Source organism: Ovis aries, chromosome 2 (genome assembly GCF_016772045.2).
Source record: "Ovis aries strain OAR_USU_Benz2616 breed Rambouillet chromosome 2, ARS-UI_Ramb_v3.0, whole genome shotgun sequence".
NCBI classification, from domain to species: Eukaryota; Metazoa; Chordata; class Mammalia; order Artiodactyla; family Bovidae; genus Ovis; species Ovis aries.
The window spans coordinates 26,276,433-26,296,784 of record NC_056055.1 but is presented as its reverse complement, the minus strand read 5'-3'; the positions used below and the strand labels follow the sequence as shown (position 1 = coordinate 26,296,784).

Genomic DNA, 20,352 nt, shown 5'->3' with positions numbered 1-20,352 from the left:
TCTCATTCATTTATTGGGAAATATATATTCCTGTGTTTCTTTATTTTCCTTGGCTTTCCATGTTATTTTTTATACATTAGATAGAACAGCCACCTCTCCCAGGCTTGGAGATGATACTTATTGTTCAGCCCTGCCCTAGCTCTTTATTGTCTATTAAAATTTCAGTTTTGTCCAAGCATCTTGCTTTATTTTTAGTGGCTCTAGGTAATTGAGGGTGTGCTAGGACCTGTCAGTGTCTCAGAGGGGAGGATCTCAGCATCTGGGTTCAAGTCAATTAGAAGCCAGACCTTCAGGAACAACTTTTAAGGCATGCAACCATAATTCTTTCAGGGAAAGGCTAGGAGAGGGTCTTTCTGTTTGCTCGCTCTACACTGGCCCTTCAGTGATAGCCAGTTAAGAACTGTTTCTTAGTTATTTGTTGTCCTTTTGTTCCATAAACACAGGGCCAGCCGGTCAACAGATTTTGGCTATCAAGGGACAATTCACTAGGTGGCAGCTGTAAAAACTAGGGTAACATATGTGTGTACAAGGATTTTTCTCAGAGGCAACATCGACTTGAACAGGGCAGATGGAGGTTAGGAAGATGGTACATCCCAGCTCTTTGTCTCTAGAGAAGATTGTAGTAGGCCCTTTGATGTATGTTTAATTAGAAACTGCCCCTCTAGCCTAGTTATGAAGGTAAGCTAATTGGCCTCTTTCACAAAAATACTAGACCTTTTATTCAGCTACTTCTCTACTGTGCCATCAGGTGTATAACTATGAATATAAGCTCTGTTGGCCTCCAGAGCCTAGTGATCAAGGAGGGTATTTCCTAGGTGGGAAAAATCAGAGTGCCAGATGTGTGTATAAAAGCTCATTTTTAGTAGATTCTGGTGACTGGAGTGAGGCAGGAGAGTAAAAATATGGTATCCACTTGTCTCTGCTGTCTTAGATAGTATTTCAATAGGCCTCTAGGTAGGTATTGAATTGAATGCTTGTTCCTTGGACTGAAACTTTAAAAGCAAATTGGCCTCTTTCTCAGAAAGATGGCCCTTTTCAAACAGCTGCTTCTGTTCTGGGTTTGTGAGGTAGCCAGGTGAGTCTGTCAAACCCAGAACTACTTAGTTTATCATAGCTGTCATTCTCATTGAGACGAACCTGTTGACTTTCACACCTAGGTATTTTGGGGTTTCATCTCTCAGGTCCAGGGCTTAAAGGTTGGAGCGCTTGATGTTGGATTCAAATGCTTTGATCCTCTGGAAGAAGTTTGGATTTTTGACTTGCCTCCAGATTGTGTGTCACTGTGTTGGGTGTGGAGTTAATGATGAGATCGTGTCTCAGCCTCTCCTGTGTTTCCATGTGGGGTTTTTTTTTTCCCTCCTAATTTGCCCAATGTGAGGGATCTCTCTGGTAGTTTTGGGGTTTCCTCCAGAGGACATTGTTCCTTCCCTAGCTGTAGATTTGGTGTGTCTTATGAAAGATATAAATTCAGAAGCCTCCTGGTTGTCATCTTAAACTAGAACTCAGTTGCATTATTTTCATCAAATTACCGAAAGCATTGTGAGAAAAGATCTATGCACCCAGGCTGATGGTTGCTAGATTACCATTCACTGAAATCTCCCCAAACTACTTCCAGGATCTTTTACCCTCAGAAGTGAAGTCAAACTTAAGAGTACCAGTCTTAAAAGATGTTTGGCATTGGTATTTGAAAGGTCCACCTATAATTTGAAACAGATTCGCCAATGTTTCCTTGTTACTCATAGATGTCACCACCTGTTATGATTGTGGTTGAGCTGAAAATGTCCAGTTAACATTCAGATTTCTTATCTTTGTATGCAAAATTGGCTGTTATGAAATAAGCTTTTTGTGTATAGAATTACACTGCTAAACTAGCATGTGTTTTTATAGTAATGTCTCACTTTTTGCTTTTATTTTTTACATTTTATAGTGGCATCTTATGAATATACTTTTTTCACACTTGTGATCGCTAGTTACAACAACCTTTAGTGGCAGCCCCTTTCTTGATTCTATTGCATGTTAGCCAGTTTCCAGAAGCCAGGTTTGTTCTTTTCCTATACTTTCACCCCTTGTCTTCTGGAATCTGATGTCTCTTTCCTGATACCTCACCATTAGAAAATCACCTATACTTTGAGAATTGAATTAGTCGTTTAGAAGTTGACAAATTTCTTAAAAATGGCAGAATGATCTCTGTTCTTTTCCATGGCAAACCATTTAACATCACAGTAATCCAAGTCTGTGTTCCAGCCAGTAATACTGAAGAACCTGAAGTTGAATGGTTCTATAAAGATCTACAAGACCTTCTAGAACTAACACCCCAAAAAGATGTCCTTTTCATTATAGGGACTGGAATGCAAAAGTAGGAAGTCAAGAGATACCTGGAATAACAGGCAATTTTGGCTTTGGAATACAGAATGAAGCAGGGCAAAGGCTAACAGACTTTTGCCAAGAGAATGCACTGGTCATAGCAAACAACCTTTCCAAAAACTCGAGAAGACTCTACACATGGACATTACCAGATCGTCAATACTGAAATCAGATTGATTATATTCTTTGCAGCCAAAGATGGATAAGTTCTATACAGTCAGCCAAAACAATGCCAGAGCTGACTGTGGCTCAGCTTATGAACTCCTTATTGCAAAATTCGGACTTACATTGAAGAAAGTAGGGAAAACTACTAGACCATCCAGGTATGACCTAAATCAAATCCCTTATGATTATACAGTATAAGTGACAAATAGATTCAGGGGATTAGATCTGATAAGACAGAGTGCCTGAAGAACTGGACAGAGGTTCATGACACTGTACAGGAGGCAGTGAACAAGACCATCCCCAAGAAAAAGAAATGCAAAAAAGCAAAATGATTGTCTGAGGAGGCCTTACAAATAGCTGAGAAAAGAAGAGAAGCAAAAGGCAAAGGAGAAGAGGAAAGATATACCCATTTGAATGCAGAGTTCCAGAGAATAGCAAGGAGAGATAAGAAAGGGCTTTCTCAGTGATCAATGCAAAGAAATAGAGGAAAACAATAGAATGGAAAGACTAGACATCTAAGAAAATGAGAGATACCAAGGGAACATTTCATGCAAAGATGGGCACAGTAAAGGAGAGAATTGGTATGGACCTAAGAGGAGCAGAAGATACTAAGAAGAGGTGGCAAGAATACACAGAAAAACTATACAAAAAAGATCTTCAAGACCTAGAAAACCATGATGATGTGATCACTCACCTAGAGCCAGACATCCTGGAATGCGAAGTCAAATGGGCCTTAGGAAGCATCACTACAAACAAAACTAGTGGAGGTGATGGAATTCCAGCTGAGCTATTTTGGATCCTAAAAGATGACACTGTGAAAATGCTGCACTCAGTATGCCAGCAAATTTGGAAAACTCAGCAGAGCCACAGGACTGGAAAAGGTCATTTTTCATTCCAATCTCAAAGGAAGGCAATGCCAAAGAATGTTCAAACTACCACACAATTGCACTCATCTCACATGCTAGCAAAGTAATGCTCAAAATTCTCCAAGCCAGGCTTCAGCAATACGTGAACCATGAACTTCCAGATGTTCAAGCTGGATGTAGAAAAGAGAGAGGAACCAGGGATCTAATTGCCAACATCTGTTGGATCATCGTGAAAGCAAGAGAATTCCAGAAAAACATCTATTTCTGCTTTATTGACAATGCCAAAGCCTTTGACTGTGTCCATCACAACAAACTGTGGGAAATTCTTAAAGAGATGAGAATAGCAGACCACCTTACCTGCCTCCTGAGAAATCTGTATGGAAGTCAAGAAGCAACCATTAGAACCAGACATGGAACAACAGAGCGGTTCCAAATCGTGAAAGGAGTGTATCAAGGCTGTGTATTGTCACCCTGCTTATTTAACTTATATGCAGAGTACATCATGAGAAATGCTGGACGGATGAAACACAACCTAGAATCAAGATTGCTGGGAGAAATATCAATAACCTCAGATATGCAGATGACACCACGCTTACAGCAGGAAGCAAAGAACAAAAGAGCCTCTTGACGAAAGTGAAAGAGGAACGTGAAAAAGTTGGCTTAAAACTCAGCATTCAGAAAACTAAGATCATGGCATCCGGTCCTATAACGTCATGGCAAATAGATGGGGAAACAGTGGAACCAGTGGCTGACTTTATCTTTTGGGGCTCCAGAATCACTGCAGATGGTGACTGCAGCCATTAAAAGATGCTTCTCCTTGACAGAAAAGCTGTGACCAACCTAGACAGCCTATTAAAAAGCAGAGACATTACTTTGCCAACAAAGGTCCATGTAGTCAATTCTGTGGTTTTCCAGTAGTCATGTATAGATATGAGAGTTGGACTATGAAGAGGGCTGAGTGCCGAAAAATTGATGCTTTTGAACTGTTTTGTTGGAGAAGACTATTGAGAGTCCCTTGGACTGCAAGGAGATCTACCCAGTCTATCCTAAAGGAAATCAGTCCTGAATGTTCATTGGAAGGACTGATGCTGAAGCTGAAGCTTCAATACTTTAACCACCTGATGCAAAGAACTGACTCATTTGAAAAGACCCAGATGCCGGGAAAGATTGAGGGCAGGAGGAGAATGGGACGACAGAGGATGAGGTGGTTGGATAGTATCACCGACTCTATGGACATGAGTTTGAGCAAGCTCTGGTAGTTGGTGATGGACAGGGAATCCTGCTGTGCTGCAGTCCATGGGGTTGCAAAGAGTTAGACACGACTGAGTGACTGAACTGTACTGAAATTCCTTAATACTAATTGCTTATGGTGGCTCAGAAGGTAAACAATCTCCCCACAATGCAGGAGACCTGGGTTCAGTCCCTGGGTCAGGAAGATCCCCTGGGGAAAGAATGGCTAGGCACTCCAGTATTCTTGCCTAGAAATTTACATGGACAGGGGAGCCTGATGGGCTACAGTCCATGGAGTTGCAAAGAGTTGGACATATCTGAGTGTCTAACATTTTCACATTGTCTCATGTCTCATAATTTTGATAAAAATAATAAGGGAAAATGTTAATCCCAATAAGTGATTATTGTTAATGGTTTGTACATGTTATTTCAGGTTTAAAGTGCATCTACCAGTGTGTTAATACAGATCTATGTAGGTTTTTTTCCCATGAATATTACCATATATATACATTTTGCTCTGTGACTTGCTGTTTTTGATTTAATGACATATTTTAGATAACTGTCCTTCCTTCTTATTTATAGCTCTAGTAGAAAAATTTCTGGTGTTTCACCGTAATGCATTCTCCTGGCTTTAACTCTGAGATATGTATTCATTATCCTATGAAGGAAATATTTTGACATACTGATAGTGTTGGATTTTTTGATACTGAAATTACTTAGATAGATTTTCTATTATTGAGAGATTAGCTTTCTTGAAATGAACTGCTCTGATAATGGTGTATTACTCTTTCAGGCTTAATGATTTTTATGAATTCTGTATGCCTATATTGAAATGGTGCTTCCCAGATTGCACATTGGAAAGAATCTGCCTCCTAATACAGGAGATGCAAGAGGTGAGGCAGGTTCCATCCCTCGTCTGGAAGATCCCCTGGAGGAGGAAGTGGCGACCCACTCCAAAATTCTTGGCAGGAAAATTCCATGGACAGAGGAGCCTGGTGGGCTATAGTTCATGGGATTGCAAAGAGTCATGAGACTGGGGACACACATACACATATTGAAATGATCCTTTTCCCATTCATTTTTACAGAAAAGATTATTTTGAAGTTTTGTTTTATATGTTATCTTGTGAGATTTTGGTAGAATTAAATATTAACATCTTAAAAATTATTTGGAATTCTTACTGATTATCTGCTTTCTCATATACTGGAAGTAATCCTGGAATTAAATATCACCCTTAAAATTTTTGTATTAATTTTAGTTTTATATTCTTATATATTTTGACATTTTAAACTTTTCTTTTAAGAATTGATAGTTCTTGGTAAATACTGTTACCCAGATTTTCAAATATGCTCACATAGACATGTATATTATGTATTCTATAAATCTTTTAATTTCCTTTCATATTTGGGTGTTTGCCCTTATTCATTCATTAATTTGTATTTTTATTCTCTTCTGTTGCTCCTTATTTAATTTCCCACAGAACCAGCTCTTTAGGTTTATTGGTTTTTTACCGCCGTTTTGCTATTTTTTTCTTTTCTAATTTATAACTTTCTACTTTTATGATAATTATATCTTTTCTCTGTTTTTGTGCTTTCATTATTTAACTTAAAAAGTTAAATATTAGTTGGTTTAATCTCTATTCTTTGTGATGAAAATGTTTGTATTTTAAAGCTAATATTAGCTGTTTAGCATTTATTTTTCATGTAGCAAACATTATTTTCCAGATTTGAGTTTTATTCTTATCTAATAGTAACCCAAAAGGATAGTTTTGGGTGTTTTTTTTTAGCTTGTTTTTGTCATTTTTAGTTTCCAAGTTATTTTTGGTGTTCCCTATTAATAATTTCTAGTTTCACTTTAACATATTTATATACTATTTTCTGTAGCACTACTTTTAGAAAGTGATTGAGGTTTCATTTTGTATAACAGTTACATTGACCATTCAGCTGAGTTCAGTTCAGTTGCTCAGTCCTGTCCCACTCTTTGCAATCACATGAACCACAGCACCCCAGGCCTCCCTGTCCATCACCAATTCCCAGAGTCTACCCAAACCCATGTCCATTGAGTCGGTGATGCCATCCAACTGTCTCATCGTCTGTCGTCCGCTTCTCCTCCTGCCGTCAATCTTTCCAGCATCAGGGTCTTTTCAAATGAGTCAGCTCTTCGCATCAGGTGGCCAAAGTGTTGGAGTTTCAGCTTCAACATCAGTCCTTCCAATGAACACCCAGGACTGATCTGCTTTAGGATAGACTGGTTGAATCTCCTCACAGTCCAAGGCACTCTCAAGAGTCTTCCCCAACTCCATAGTTCAAAAGCATCAATTCTTCGGTGCTCAGCTTTCTTTACAGTCTAACTCTCATATCCATACATGACTACTGGAAAAACCATAGCCTTGACTAGACGGATCTTTGTTGGCAAGGTAATGTCTCTGTTTTTTAATATGCTGTCTAGGTTGGTCATAACTTTCCTTCCAAGGAGTAAGCGTCTTTTAGTTTCATGGCTGCAGTCACCATCTGCAGTGATTTTGGAGCCCAGAAAAATAAAGTCTGACACTATTTCCACTGTTTTCCCATCTATCTCCCATGAAGTGATGGGACTAGATGCCATGAGCTTTGTTTTCTGAATGCTGAGCTTTAAGCCAACTTTTCACTCTCCTTTTTCACTTTCATCCAGAGTCTCTTTAGTTCTTCTTCCCTTTCTGCCATAAGGGTGGTGTCATCTGCATATCTGAGGTTATTGATATTTCTCCCAACAATCTTGATTCCAGCTTGTGCTTCCTCCAGCCCAGGGTTTCTCATAATGTACTCTGCATATAAGTTAAATAAATAGGGGGACAATATATAGTCTTGACATACTCCTTTTCCTATTTGGAACCAGTCTGTTGTTCCATGTCCAGTTCTAACTGTTGCTTCCTGACCTGGATACAGACTTCTCAGGAGGCAAATCAGGTGGTCTGGTATTCCCATCTCTTTCAGAATTTTCCACAGTTTATTGTGATCCACACAGTCAAAGGCTTTGGCATAGTCAATAAAGCAGAAATAGATGTTTTTCTGGAACTCTCTTGCTTTTTTGACGATCCAGCAGATGTTGGCAATTTGATCTCTGGTTCCTCTGCCTTTTCTAAAACCAACTTGAACATCTGGAAGTTCGCGATTCATGTATTGCTGAAGCCTGGCTTGGAGAATTTTGAGCATTACTTTGCTAGCGTGTGAGATGAGTGCAGTTGTGCGGTAGTTTGAGCATTCTTTGCATTGCCTTTCTTTTATGAGAATATAAATATTCCTTGGCTTCTGAAAAGTAAGCATCGTTTTGTTTGTAGGGTTTAGACATAGTTTTATAGACTATATTTTATTAATTACATTCTTTTCTCGCTTTTCTGTATTTCATGTGTCATACATTTTCTTATACACTTGACCCTTGAATTACTCAGAGGTTTTGGTGTACCAGCCCCTCACGCAGTCAGAAATCTGCATATAATTTTATAGTTGGCCCTCCATATCCAGTTTCATATTCACAGATTCAAGCAACCACAGATTGTATAATACTGTAGTATTCCTGAAAAAACAATTTTCATTTAAGTGGACCCACACAGTTTAAACCTGTGTTGTTTGGGGATCAGTTGTATACATATATTTCAATTCCATGTTTTCTGGTGTCTAAAGAAGTCTTATGTATCTTCACGATGGTTTATACCACTTTATCAGTACAACATATCCCTATTTTCCCATTAAATGCTTTTATGTTGAATTCTGTTTTACCTGTTTGTGATGCTGTGAATCCCTAATTCATTTGAGCGTCATTTGCCTTATGTGTCTTACCCAGCCTTTTACTCTATACCTCTGAGTTCCTTCTGTTAAAGTGTGACTCTTGTGTACATTATACAGTTTGTAGACGCTATACAAGTAATTCTTCTAAGAGGTAATTTTATCCTCTTTCTCTCATTCTTTATTTCAGGAAGAAAATCCCATAGTAAATAGGTTTCATAGACCCAGCATCTTTTAGACTTGTTTTTGGCTCAGCTCTTCGTAAAGTAATTGTTTTTAATTTTTGCTAGTGTTTATTGTGTCAGATAATGTTTCTGTGGTACTGTGCATAGGTTCAGTATTTCTTTATATTTCTATATACATGTAATATAAAGATACTTCTTTTAAAGTCTTGTATTTTATTATATTTTTCTTTGACTGTGGCATTGGCAAAGTCATCCAATTATTTTTATCGAGTTTCTCAAAAATGATCTTAGTCTGCTGGTGTGGTATGATTGCCTGTATTAGGCTGTGTGTGTGTGTGTGTCTGTGTGTGTGTGTGTCTGTGTGTGTGTGTTTGTGCTCAGTCATGTCCTATTCTTTGTGACCCTGTGGACTGTAGCCTATTAGGCTCCTCTGTCCATGGAGTTTTCCAGGCAAGAATACTGGAATGGGTTGCCAATTCCTCCTCCAGGGGATTTTCCCGACCCAGGTATCAAACCTGAGCCTCTTGCTTCTCCTGCTTTGGCAAGGCAGATTCTTCACTGCTGGCATCACCTGGGAAGCCCACGATTGTCTCATAATTGCCTAGTCTAATAATCACTTGATATAAGAGAATTATTAGATGTTGAAAACAATTTCTTATTTAATTTTACATATCCATAATTTTTTCCAAGCTTTGGAAATATTGATAACATAATGAGTTCATCTTAACTTATGGGGGTACATAAACAAAATTCCTATTTGCTGTTGGCTCTGGCTGTTCTATTTGCCCTTGCATGAAAAGATTATTTAAAGCTGCTAAAAAGTGTGAAGTTGTTCTTTAAAGAAGTTATTTTTGTACTAGTCTCAAAGGACAGATTGCTATTCCTTTCCCACCCTAATGAAACTAGGTCACTGGCTTTTGGCAGGTCTCCGTGATGTCAGATTTATTTGATGTTCAGGTGCGCTGCCTAGAAATAGTGATGCAATGTCAGCAAGACCACTTTTCATTTCATGAACATAATTTCCAGTGCCCCGGAATTAATTCATTTCTTGACCTGTTAATAGTTACACTTGGTCATCAGCATTTCAGAGGCAGAAGAAGTGTCTGAGAATGGTCATAGTCACCCTGTTAGATGATACATTATGGGATTTTTGTTCAGCTTGAAGATTTGGCTTGTTGGAGTAGTTGATACCTTATGAAAAACAAGGAGCTATTTGTTAAGTAAACTTTAGCCTGGTGCATGGTAGGATTTGCTGGTTCAGTTCTAATATATGTATTTTGAATTCTGTTTTACTTTGGCATCTGCCTGCAATGTCGGAGACCTGGGTTCAATCCCTGGGTCAGGAAGATCCCCTGGAGAAGGAAATGGCAACCCACTCCAGTATTCTTGCCTGGAGAATCCCATGGACGGAGGAGCCTGGTGGGCTACAGTCCACGGGGTCGCAAAGAGTTGGACACGACTGAGTGACTTCACTGTCACACTTTGACTTACTTTGGCCAACTTTAAATGCAGTCAAGGAGGTTCCCTATGCCATTGCAAGTACTTGGAAAATAAGGAGTAACTATAGGACTGCTTTAAAATTAATTATCCGTAGGTCCTGAAATGCCTGATATTTAAAATGAGCTATTTTGAAAGCATTTTTGTATCAGTTCAGTGTCTCATAAAGAGATTGAGAAAACCTCATTGAGTGTGGACTCTGGAGTGGGTTTGTGGCTTGCCTCTCCATGCTTTCCTAATATATAAAGAGTTATAATCATTATGAGTAATTTATAATGGCATTGTGGGGGTGAAAGGAATAAATGGACATGAGCTAAAAGTTTTCTGGTAGATAATGAGCATGCAGTATGTTCATCATCATCAATATCCTTTTAATGTGTTTGTATTTTTAAGTGTCCTTTCTTCTCTTGCTACTCCTGCCCCTTCCTTGCCTAATATATTGTCATTCCATCTGGTTGCCAATGCCAAGTCACTTCAGTCATATCCGACTCTGTGCAACCCCACAGACAGCAGCCCACTAGGCTCTCCCGTCCTTGGGATTCTCCAGGCAAGAACACTGGAGTGGGTTGCCATTTCCTTCTCCAACGCATGAAAGTGAAAAGTGAAAGTGAAATCGCTCAGTCGTGTCTGACCCTCAGCGACACCATGGACTGCAGCCTTCCAGGCTCCTCTGTCCATGTGATTTTCCAGGCAGGAGTGCTGGAGTGGGGTGCCACTTAAGGAGGGGTATATGCTTCACTTAATTCTGCCAAGAGAGCAAGTCTTAGAAATAGCATCATTTCGCCTGCTCAGGAAATGTATTCCAGTAGAACTGGAGCTTTTCCAAACTGTAGAATTAAAGGACAATGCTTGTAAGGAAGTTTGTGGACTTAGGATATTTTCTGTGTGTCAGTTTAATTATTTGTTTAGTAAATGTTTTTCTTCTTAGCATTATTTAAGGTCTACTTTCATCTTATTGTTAATTTACATAGATTTATTTAATAAAATTTAAATACTTTTCAGAGACATAAAGAGTTGCCATTTTGATATTTACTTAATTCTCTTTGTTTTCATACACGTGACTTTGCACTTATAAAGGTTTTGTTAATTTTTCATGCATTAATTTGACAACTTTGAGAATTCAGTGAGAAATAATTTACAAAATCTGAAAGGATTTGAATTTTTTTATATAACCTATATTATGATCACATCATTAGGTATTGAAATAAGAACTTTATAATATCTTGTCCTCTTCTAGTTTGTAATTTTTAAAAGATGAACTGAGACATACTAAAATATTAAGAGTTTATTTGAGCAAAAATAAATTTGAATTGAATTGGGCAGCACCAAACTGGCATCACTGACTTGATGGGCATGTGTTTGAGCAAGCTCCGGTAGTTGGTGATGGACAGGGAAGCCTGGCATGTGCTGCAGTTCCTGGGTTGCAAAGAGTCAGACACGGCTGAGCAACTGAACTGAAACTGGAAGTGGTTAGGAGCACTCCACCAACAGGTGGTTTGGGAGAGACTTTTATGGAGAAAAAGGGAAAGCAAAGGAAAGAAATTATTGATTGGCTGTAGTAGAAAGTCTATATGTTTGTGATTAGTTGGTCTTGCGCTTCCCTGGTAGCTCAGCTGGTAAAGAATCCGCCTGCAATGCAGGAAACCCCAGTTCTATTCCTGAGTTGGGAAGATCTGCTGGAGAATGGTTATGCTACCCGCTCCAGTATTCTTGGGCTTCCCTGGTGGCTCAGCTGGTAAAGAATCCGTCTGCAGTGTGGGAGACTTGGGTTTGATCCCTGGTTTGGGAAGATCCCCTGGAGAAGGAAACGGCTTCCCACTCCAGTATTCTGGCCTGGAAAATTCCATGGACTGTATAGCCGCAAAAGCGACTATACACAACTGAGCAACTAAACTGAAACTGGAAGTGGTTAGGAGCACTCCACCAGCAGGTGGTTTGGGAGAGACTTATGGAGAAAAAGTGGAAGCAAAGGAAGGAAATTATTGATTGGCTATAGCAGAGTCTTGATGTTTGTGATTGGTTACTCTTAGTGTTTTGATTTTGTAACTTCGAGGCATTTACAGACTTAGATTTTGGTTTGCTTACATAGGCTGCCAAGGCATTTAAAGTCCCGTAGTCTAATGGCCTCCTTGTTTTAATTAATTTATATCTCTTGCCCATTTCATTATGTTCTCCATGTGATCTCAGTGAGGCAGCAGTGAGCCATGGCCTGAAGCGAGATCTTCAGTCCCTGCCCAGGAATTGAACCTGGGTAGCCTGGATGAAAACCAGGAATCCTAGCCACCAGACCAGCCAGGGCTAGAAACTCAAAGCTATTTTTCCTTGGATCTTTGCCCCCAGTGAAAAATGCATTTCTCACTGAGGCAAAGAAACGATCAATGCAAATACAAAGTTTATTAGAGATATAGCACTGCACCAAATGGGTGAACACACAGAGAAACGGTTAAGACTGAAGCAAGGCAGAGATGCACACCTGGGGAGAAAGGGTGTGGGCGTTCCCCCTAGGAAGGAGGAGCTCAGCAAAGAGGTGGTTAAATCATTTATATAGAACAGTTCTTTTTGTTTGGTTTCTTTTTCCACACCTGACCTGCCCTAGGATCCTCCCTGACATGTGTACACAGCTTTTTCCAAGGTGGATTCCAGCCCAGAGGCCTATGGGGCGCTCTTAGCATCACATATTATGGAGTGGTGCTCCCTCCTTTTGACCTCCAAGGAGCCTTTCTGCACATGTGAAATGTCTCCCTTGCACCAAGGATGGGAAATATATGACCTCCTGACCCTTTGCCCAAACAAGATTTATCGCCTGAATTTAGTATTTTATAGCCAGCAAACAGGCTGTTTATAAATATCTAATCTGGAGCCCACCTATCCCCTGTTTCAGGAAATGGAAACAAGAGGCTAGTTTTAAGGGTTCGGCCTGGAGCCCATCTTTTGTTCGCCCCAAGAAATGTAAACAGGAGGCCAGTTGTAAATGCCTAGCCTGGGGCAATCTATTCTTGCCTCAGCATGCATCCTCAGCACTGAGTGCTACAAGGGAAGGAACTGGTCGATTTTGTTGACTTGTGTCAGCAACATCTATGTAGTGCACTGTTTTGAAATGATAGGTGCTTAGTAAATATTCCTTGAATGAAAGAAGTTGGCTTTTTAAAAATGTTTTATTTCTAGGATTTTTAGGCAATATACCTAGAAATTTTGTTTGTAAGTATTTTCGACGAGTGCTTTTGGTTAACGGTGTGTTCAGTACATTTGTTTTCTGCTTCTGTTACTTTCTTTATTGTAGTTTGTTGTTAACTAGGCATGTTTCAGTGCCCTTTGGGGACAAATTCTTCGGATTCCAGGGAGCTTGTAAAAACTGTTTTTCCTGCTGTAAATAGCAGATCTTGACAGAGGTTTCTAAGGCCCATCATTTGAGCTAGAGGAGGCTGAAGAAGAAAGGGATAGATTGTCTTCTAAAACTCAAGCTTACCTGACTGGCCCTTTCACACCTCTGAGAAGAGAAAAAATAAAGTAGATTAAAATTCATGTGGTTTGTGTGTGTGTGTGTGTGTGTGTGTGGCTACACAAAATAAAGCTGCCCCCCCAAAAAACAGAAAAACACCCTGCTGTTCCTCAAAGAGCTCAGGCCCTTTTAAAAATGCAAACAACTGAATTTTCATGAGTCAGTGGTTGCTCTGTAACTGGAGCAGTCAGCCCCTCCCAAACCCTATTATTTGGGTCGCTCTGCAATTATTTTTTGCTGATTTGCTTCACGAATGTACACACATGCTTGTTATTTTAGATGCCTTAAAACCATTTCAAAGTAGAGGATTTAAAATACTTCATTTTGATGCCTTTGTTTTGTGCAATTTTAAATAAGTATAGCATTTCTAATACTAGGTGATATTGCAGAAATCTGAATTTTTCAAATACGTGAAGTTTTATCTATTCTCACAGTGTTAATGAACAGCCACCTCAATAATTATTTCACTCTAGTCAAGTATAGTAGAATTCTTTGTAATGCAGATATTAGGAGTTACATGATTACAGGGAAGAACATTCTCCTTTGTTATTTATATTAATACCAAGTGAACTTTGTTTTACACCACTATTGTAATGTACCTTTTTATCTGTTTTTTTTTTAATTTTCATTTTTTCTGAACCCCTCTTTCTAAGTCTGTGGGTACCTGCTAGCAAAAGTTTCTGCCTAGGTTTTTGAATTTGAAGCTTGACCTTTACAGGTAGAGACAGTGAAGGGTCCTTTGGGCAGTGGTGAGAGCTTTGTCCAAATCCTGGGAGATAGTGTCCTTACTGTCCTAACCTCTCTGGAGTGGACTGGAGCTGCCATCCTGGCTCATGGTGACTCTTGGTTCTGTCTATTAAACATAGCTTTTTAGTATTCATGGCAATTCTTGGAGTGGTCCAGAAAACTTACAGTAAATTCTGTTGTGTGCATATCAGCCAAAGTTAATTTACATTGCCAACAGCTAAGAAGTCTGGAGAAGGCAATGTCAACCCACTCCAGTACTCTTGCCTAGAAAATCCCATGTTCAGAGGAGCCTGGTAGGCTGCAGTCCAAGGGGTCGCGAAAAGTCGGACAGGACTGAGCTACTTCACTTTCACTTTTCACTTTCACGCATTGGAGAAGGAAATGGCAACCCACTCCAGTGTTCTTGCCTGGAGAATCCCAGAGACGGGGGAACCTGGTGGGCTGCCGTCTATGGGGTCGCACAGAGTTGGACATGACTGAAGTGACGTAGCAGCAGCAGCAAGAAGTCTGACTAATACAGATTATTCTATCCATCCACTTCCATATCAGTGAGATATAGTTGATGGTCAGGTGCAAATGTTGTATACTCAGAATTTTGTTTTCTTTTTTTTTTTAGAATATATTCTGTGCCTAGTATGTCTGACCTGATTTTCCCAGTAAAGTATTATTTTTGGTTTATAGATCTGTGAGATGTATTCATTTATCTGTTTGGTATTTTGTTGAGTGCTTATTATGTACCAAGAGTTTGTAGTGACTGAAAAAATGCTGAAATGAATTTAGGCTGATCTTTGAAAATCCTGCCTATCAGCTTCCTGTGCATCTGCCAACATGGTCCTGGAACTGTCAGCACATCTTGAGAATCAAAGTGATCCAGAAGCTATGCTAACTTACGTAAAAGAGAGCAAACCTCTCATTCATGAAGTTCACATTTTAGGAGGCAGATTTTTGAAAAAATAAAATATAGCCTTCTTAACAGTGCAGAGAAATAGAGGAAAACAGTAGCATGGGAAAGACTAGAGAGTTCTTCAAGAAAATTGGAGATACCAAGGAAGCATTTCATGCAAAGATAATAAAGGACAGAAATGGCAAGGACCTAACAAAAGCAGAAGAAATTAAGAACAGGTGGCAAGAATACACAGAAGAATTGTACAAAAAAGGTCTTAATGACCCAGATAACCATGACAATGTGGTCACTCACCTAGAACCAGACACCCTGGAGTGGGAAGTCAAGTGGGCCTTAGGAAGCATCACTACAAACAAAGCTAGTAGAGGTGATGAAACTCCTGCTGAGCTATTTCAAATCCTAAAGGATGATGCTGTTAAAGTGCTGCACTCAACATGTCAACAAATTTGGAAAACTGAGCAGTGGCTGCAGGACTGGAAAAGGTCAGTGTTAATTCCAATTCCAAAGAAAGGCAGTGCCAGCGAATGTCCAAACTACCTTACAATTGCGCTCATTTCACATGCTAGCAAGGTAATGCTCAAAATCCTTCAAGCTAGGCTTCAGAAGTACATGAACCAGGAACTTCCAGATTTACAAGGATTTAGAAAAGGCAGAGGAATCAGAGATCAAATTGCCAGCGTCTGTTAGATCATAGGAAAAAAGCAAGAGAATTACAACAAAAAGATCTACTTCTAAAGACTCTGACTGTGTGGATCACAACAAACTGTAAAATTCTTGAAGAGATGAGAATACCAGATCACCTTACCTGTCTCTTGAGAAACCTGTATGCAGGTCAAGAAGCAACAGTTAGAACCAAACATGAAACAACAGACTGGTTCAAAATTGGGAAAGGAGTTTGTCAAGGCTTATTGTCACCCTGCTTATTTAACTTATATGTAGAGTACATGATGTGAAATGCCAGGCTGGATGAAACACAAGCTGGAATTAAGATTGCTGAGAGAAATGTCAACAACCTTAGATATGCAGATGATACCACTGTAATGGCGGAAAGTCAAGAGGAACTAAAGAACCTCTTGATGAGGGTGAAAGAGGAAAGTGAAAAACCTGGCTTAAAACTCAACATTCAAAAAACTTAAGATCATAGCATCCAGTGTCATCACTTCATGGCAAATAAGGAAAAAGTGGAAACAGTGATAGATTTTATTTTCTAGGGCTCCAGACATCACTGCAGATGGTGATTAGGACCATAAAATTTAAAACGCTTGCTCCTTGGAAAAAAAGCTATGACAGACCTATAGCCAGTTTATATAGTTGTGAGAGTTGGACCATAAAGAAGGCTGAGCCCTGAAGAATTGATGTTTTCAAATTTTGGTGCTAGAGAAGACTCTTGAGAGTCCCTTGGACAGCAAGGAGCTCCAACCAGTCAATGTTAAAGGAAATCAACCCTGAATATTCATTGTAAGGACTGATGCTAAAGCTGAAGCTCCAGTACTTTGGCCACCTGATGCAAAGAGATGACTCATTAGAAAAGACCCTGATGCTGGGAAAGATTAAGGGCAGGAAGAAAAGGGGGCAGCAGAGGATGAGATGGTTGGATTGCATCACCGACTCAATGGTCATGAATTTGAGCAGTCTCCGGGAGATGGCAGAGAACAGGGAAGCCTGGCATGCTGTTGTCCATGGGATTGCAAAGAGTTGGACACGACTGAGCAACTGAACAATAAACAACATAGTTTTGGTAGATAATGATAAATGTGGTAATGATAAAAATTAAGAGAGAAGAAAAGGAGTCTTAACCAAAAGGCCATTAGAATGAGATGCACTGCTCGTCTTACCAACAGCGGTAAGGGACTGCTGGTACCCAAAGGCGATTTCTAGTGAAGCAGTTTGGAATCCCAGAAGGGAGCAAGGCTCACCCAGAACACTCATAGCTTTTGGACCACTTTGATTCTCAAGATGTGCTGATTGGTCCGGGAGAGTGATGGCAGATACATAGATAGCTGATAGGCAGACTTTTTAAAGACCAGCCTAAATTCATTTCAGCAAGTATACATGTAATGAGGTGTTACATATGTTTGTGTGTGTGTATATATATGTATATGTGCAATTTTTGTAGAATATAGTTTAAAAAGTACATTCACATATGAGTTAGCATTTATAATACTTTACATAAAAATGAAAGCACCTGCTTTATTAAATCTAGACCATATGCTCATCATCCTTTTCAGTTGTCCTACCACACACAAAGAACATGTAGAAGCACAGGGTTTCAGAACAGCATCACCTCCTGGGGAGCTGCTGTAGTTTTTCCTTAGTGAGCATGCAGAAGCATTTCACACTGATGCTTGTATGTGAGTACAATGTATGTAGAGAAGTATGGGTGTTGCAGAAAACGAGAAGCATAGTGAAGATATTGTATTTCTCTATGAAAAGGCTAAATTATTCTATTATGTAGAAAGTCTATAAATATATCATTTGTTGAAATAATTGACATAGGGAAAATTCTACTGAACCTCAGGTCTTTTTCCCCTACCTATACTTTACGCTAAATGCCTTATGATTGAATATTTATTTTTGTCAATGTGAAGATTAAAGAAGAGCTAAGCAGAAGCAATCTTAATATCTTGTTGATTACATTCCAGAAAGAAAAAGAAATGGCAGAACATTAAGCCTAAATGCCATTTGCTATAATTACCCTGTGTGTGAAGTATAACTGGTGGCTGTCAAGCTTTGATTGAAACTTACTGAAGGTTAGCACCAGCTGCATGCGTTAATTGTCTCTGAGTAAATGCGCATACCGCAGCCACCGTTTGGAAGCTTGCTTTTTTGTATTTAATTTGTTGTAAACTATTTTATGATGGGTTTGGATGAATGCTGCTATAACTTCCGATTTATTTTTTGCATAATTTCCATCAAACAAACAGTCCTTTCAGTTAAATTCTAAGTACTCTATGTAAGTGATATTTTCAAATTTCATATTACTGAGTATTTTGAGGAGAACTTATAAATATTATATATTGTTATTGTTTTATAAATATTATTTTTAAAGTATTTTGAAACCTTTTTTAATAAAAGTTTGTGTATCTACCCTTTTTGAACTATTAATATTTAATTTTTTCTAGATATATGAAATCTAACTTACACCTTAATATTTTTTGTTACGGTTCAGTTCAGTAGTTTGATCTTATTATGGTGTTTACTTTTACTCTATATTTTACCCTTTTTACTTGAAAGGTAACCTTCAGTGGAATTTTCTATAAATACTAATATTTAATCTTCATAAAATTTAGGTCTTTTGAAAAGTGTTAAGGCAAACCTATTATCTGTTTAAAGTAAAGAATATTACTTTGCAAATTTATTTGGAAATTAAAGCGTATTTTCCTGGCTGAATAACTACAGTGTTTGATTTGACAGGTACCACATATGGCAGCACCAGAGCCTGTCACATATTGATTCAATCTGAATTGAAAAAAATTCTATGTGGAGCCCCAAAATAATGTGTTTATTCTTTTATTGCCCTGTATCAGTTCAGTTCAGTCGCGTCTGACACTTTGCGACCCCATGAATCCCAGCACGCCAGGCCTCCCTGACCAAAACCAACTCTCAGAATTTACTCAAACTCATGTCCATCGAGTTGGCGATGCCATCCAGCCATCTCATCCTCGGTCGTCCCCTTCTCCTCCTGCCCCCAGTGCCTCCCAGAATCAGAGTCTTTTCCAATGAGTCAACTCTTCTCATAAGGTGGCCAAAGTATTGGAGTTTCAGCTTTAGCATCAGTCCTTCCAGTGAACACCCAGGACTGATCTCCTTTAGAATGCACTGGTTGAATCTCCTTGCAGTCCAAGGAACTCTCAAGAGTCTTCTCCAACACCACGGTGTTCACCACAACAATTCTTTGGTACTCAGCTTTCTTCACAGTCCAACTCTCACATCCATACATGACCACTGGAAAAATCATAGCCTGGACTAGACGGACCTTTGTTGGCAAAGTAATGTCTTTGCTTTTGAATATGCTATCTAGGTTGGTCATAACTTTCCTTCCAAGGAGTAAGCATCTTTTAATTTCATGGCTGTAATCACCATCTGCAGTGATTTTGGAGCCCCCCAAAATAAAGTCTGACACTGTTTCCACTGTTTCCCCATCTATTTGCCATGAAGTGATGAGACCAGATGCCGTGATCTTAGTTTTCTGAATGTTGAGCTTTGAACCAACTTTTTCACTCTCCTCTTTCACTTTCATCAAGAGGCTTTTTAGTTCCTCTTCACTTTCTGCCATAAGGGTGGTGTCATCTGCATATCTGAGGTTATTGTTATTTCTCCCAGCAATCCTGATTCCAGCTTGTGCTTCTTCCAGTCCAGCATTTCTTATGATGTACTCTGCTTATAAGTTAAATAAGCAGGGTGACAGTATACAGCCTTGACGGACTCCTTTTCCTATTTGGAACCAGTCTGTTGTTCCATGTCTAGTTCTAACTTGCTTCCTGACCTGCATAGAGGTTTCTCAAAAGGCAGGTCAGGTGGTCTGGTTTTCCCATCTCTTTCAGAATTTTCCACAGTTTCTTGTGATCCACACAGTCAAAGGCTTTGGCATAGTCAATAAAGCAGAAATAGATGTTTTTCTGGAACTCTCTTGCTTTTTCAATGATCCAGCAGATGTTGGCAATTTGATCTCTGGTTCCTCTGCCTTTTCTAAACCCAGCTTGAACATCTGGAAGTTTGCTGTTCACGTATTGCTGAAGCCTGGCTTGAAGAAGTTTGAGCCTTACTTTACTAGCGTGTGAGATGAGTGCAATTGTGCGGTAGTTTAAGCATTCTTTGGCATTGCCTTTCTTTGGCATTGGAATGAAAACTGACCTTTTCCAGTCCTGTGGCCACTGCTGAGTTTTTCCAAATTTGCTGGCATATTGAGTGCAGCACTTTCACAGCATCATCTTTCAGGATTTGAAACAGCTCCACTGGAATTCCATCACCTCCACTAGCTTTGTTCATACTGTTGCTTTCTGAGGCCCACTTGACTTCACATTCCAGGATGTCTGGCTCTAGGTGAGTGATCACACCATCATGATTATCTTGATTAAACATGCCCTATATAGGGATGTTTAAATAGTTGGAGTCCTCTGAGAGCCATAACCAT

The 20,352-nt window shown here is 39.3% G+C and overlaps 1 protein-coding gene across 3 annotated transcripts in view; it reads left to right on the top strand.

The window, feature by feature from the left end:
• Nucleotides 1–20,352, top strand: part of AUH (AU RNA binding methylglutaconyl-CoA hydratase) — a 201,106-nt gene that overhangs the window by 110,748 nt on the left and 70,006 nt on the right. The window lies entirely within an intron of this gene.